The following is a 3,287-nucleotide window of genomic DNA, read 5'->3' on the forward strand; positions in this document are numbered from 1 at the left end:
GACACATGCCAGGCTCCATGCCACTACCCCAAGCATGGCCCAGATGACAACCTTCTTCAAGAAATACTCTGCAGGGCAGTCCTCCTGCTGGAGGGCTCTTTCCAAAAACGTAACAATGACACCTCTGGCTCTCCCTTTCTCTTATTCCTAACCCTAATGCTAAAGGCTTTACTCAGCACACCCTGGGTACAGTATCCCAAATGTGGCCCAGATGACAAACTTCTCAGATAAAGTCTCTGTGCAGCACATTCCTTCCATTCCCTTCCTCTGTACCCAGTTCTATATGGGTTTTGTCATCAGCTGGATACCTATGAGTCAGCTTTTTATTCTTCAAGAGTATTTATCATATTGTTAGTATGGGTCTTATCAAAATTCCTCCCCAAATCTGAAAGGCAACAATAATTTTTTTTTTTTGTAGGTGTACCTATATTTATACTCATTTTTCCTTAGATTTATTTTATTAATAGACAGATTGCCCATTTCACCAGGACACACTTTTTTTGGGGGGGTCCCCTTGGCAATGACATATTTGAAACATAAACAATGGTACTTATAGAAGGAATACCTTGTCTAGCCTTTCATTCCTGCAATATTTTTTTACAGTAATTTCTACAGCAACTATTTCTACAGCAATTACACAGAGAGGGAAGGAAAACAATTTCATGGTGTACAACAGATCTTACCATCTTTGTCTTTTTTCCAGTTTGTCACCAGAGAATTAATTCCCAAACTGTTTATAAATCTCACAGACTATGATAAATACTCACAAGAAGATTTTAGTCCTAAATATTGTATTAAATAGTACATAAATTATAGTCATCTTCTTGTCCAGTAGCTAAGAAGCCATCGAGGACAATGCAGTTGAATAGTTGCTAGGGCTGTCAGAAAATACATATTGGACAAAAATCTTTTCATTATGGGCCCTGATATATCCCAGTGTTCTGAAACACTGTGGATGAAGAAAACAATGAACATAACAAAGGAAGGACAGAGAAAGAGAATACAAGAAGGAAAAACTTTTTTCTTTTTTTATGCTAGAGGAACAAATGCGAGATGAACCTGAGCAGTCACAGGCACCTCCCACTGAGTAAGAAAATGCATCTCAACAAACAAGTGGAACTTGTTCTCATATTCCTTCGCTTCTCATATTCCTGGAACTTAAGACAGTATTTGACTTCTCAGAAATGCATTTTCTAGAAACTTCCTTTTTTCTTGTATTGACCCACACCAGGATGTTTCATAGATGCAACCTCCCTTTTTCTCTGCTCCCATCTGACTTTTTCACTCATCCTCCTTCCACTACCACAAATTTCTGCTCTTTCCCTTGTCCTGAAGCTTATCAGACCTTTCACAGTGATTTCAGCATAATAAGTCAGTTACGAGCATTTTTTTCCATTACTTTCCTTCACTGACTTTGCTTCCTTGTTGGCTTAATTTACCACATGACTCAATTAAACGGACCTACATAAGGGCAGTTAGAGGGCCCAAGAGCTAACTGCTACAGAAAGTGTGTTCCCTCCTTCACCCCATCTACACGTTACAGCCACTTACAGCCTCGAATCAGCACCAGCATCAGCCCACGGTGAGAGCGCTGGAGGGGGCAGCACACAGACCAGTTCTCCATGAAGGTAGTTACTGCTGCCCACCACAAACCTCAGCTGGGTTATAGCCGCTATGGAGCTGTAGCCTCTGCTCAGCTGAAGGAAATTGCACACAAGCTCTTTGCTGGCTCCCAAAAGGAATACTGTCTACATATGGAATACCCTTTACATGTTCATCTAAGCAACTACAAGAGGATAGTTGGGATGAGAAAGAAGGGGGGCAGCAGCCAGGCTTTACCTTGGTCCCTTAAAACCCTGCTTTATTATATCTCAACTAGCATTAGGCAAATGGAGCATAGTCAATTGTACCACCAGCATCAGTAACTAGGCTTTTTTTTTTTTTTTGGTTTTATACAGAACTAAAAATAACAGTATTATCCTGGCCTCAGAAGGAAAAGAAGCCCAAATCTTGTGTGATAGACCAAGTCCTTCCCCTGCAACGACACTTTGGCAAAATGTTTTAGAATTGTTATATACACAAAGCCCTTTATCTTGTAGAGGGATTAGTGAAAGCTTTCCTCTCCAGGGACAGAGCAGGGGCACCCCCAGGGAAGGGGCCGGCGCCAGAGGCAGGCCTGGCCTGGCAGCGAGAGCAGGGCAGCGGCTGCAGCACTCAGTGCTCTCTCAGCCGAGCGAGTGCTCACTCAGTGCTCTCTCAGCCGAGCGAGTGCTCACTCAGTGCTCGGAGGCAGCGAGGGCCGCGGAGCCACCGCACAACCCACACAGGAAGCCCAGGGGAGCCCTGCACAGGCTCATGGTGCTGCAGCCGAAAATGAAAGCCAGAGGGGACCCAAGGAAGCCTCAGCACGCGGCTGGCACGAAAGGGAGGGCAGCAGCCTTGTGAGACCGAGGCAGAAAAGGCACCAGAAACATTTAGCAAAGATTTGTGCAAACTTCAACAAACAGAAAGCTTTTGGTTAAGCGTACAAAAGTCAGAAACACTAATCTGAAAGTGAGGAGTGACAGTGACCGATAAAGGAAGAGTAGAAGTGTAAATAGGATGGAAAACAGAAGTAAAGCATCTCTGTTTTCCTCCCTCCAAGGGAAGGGCAGGAAGGGCTGCAAGTATCCACAGTGATCACCAGTCCCACCATGGAGTTGTTGGTTTTCTCCAACCTCTTCATTTATTTTCCACTTAATGTGGGCATAGAACCTACCTCTATGCCATTGAAGAGGGGTTCAATCTGATTATGCTAGAGCTAAATCAGTTCCCATCCATTCTTGAGTCCTGTGCATAGCAAGCGTTGGGTTTTTTTTTTCTTTTTAAAGAGAGAAAAAAATCTAGAAGTTACATAAAAACAAAAACTATCAGGAATATGTTGCAATAAAATTGCAAACTTGGATTTAACTAAAAAATCTCTATATAGATCACTGACCCTACAGAAGTATTCTAATGCATGCAACTTTTTCTCCCAGCATCTTCCACATGCAAGACTGCAACACTGCTACTGTCGAAGGATGGGTAACATTGCCTGGTTCTCCTTGGGTCTCAGCCACAAAAACCCAGAACGTGGCAGCTCCTAAAAACCAAATGATTCAAAGAGACTTCATATTTCACCGGATGAAATTTTATTTTTTGATAAAAAAGATAGAACCAAATGCAACTTTTTAAATGAAATCATTTATTAAACCAATCTGTTTTATAGGAGGTATATATATATTTTATCATTAAGACAACTTCAATTA

Source organism: Nothoprocta perdicaria, unplaced genomic scaffold (genome assembly GCF_003342845.1).
Source record: "Nothoprocta perdicaria isolate Ctin4 unplaced genomic scaffold, notPer1 scaffold_240, whole genome shotgun sequence".
Taxonomy (NCBI): domain Eukaryota; kingdom Metazoa; phylum Chordata; class Aves; order Tinamiformes; family Tinamidae; genus Nothoprocta; species Nothoprocta perdicaria.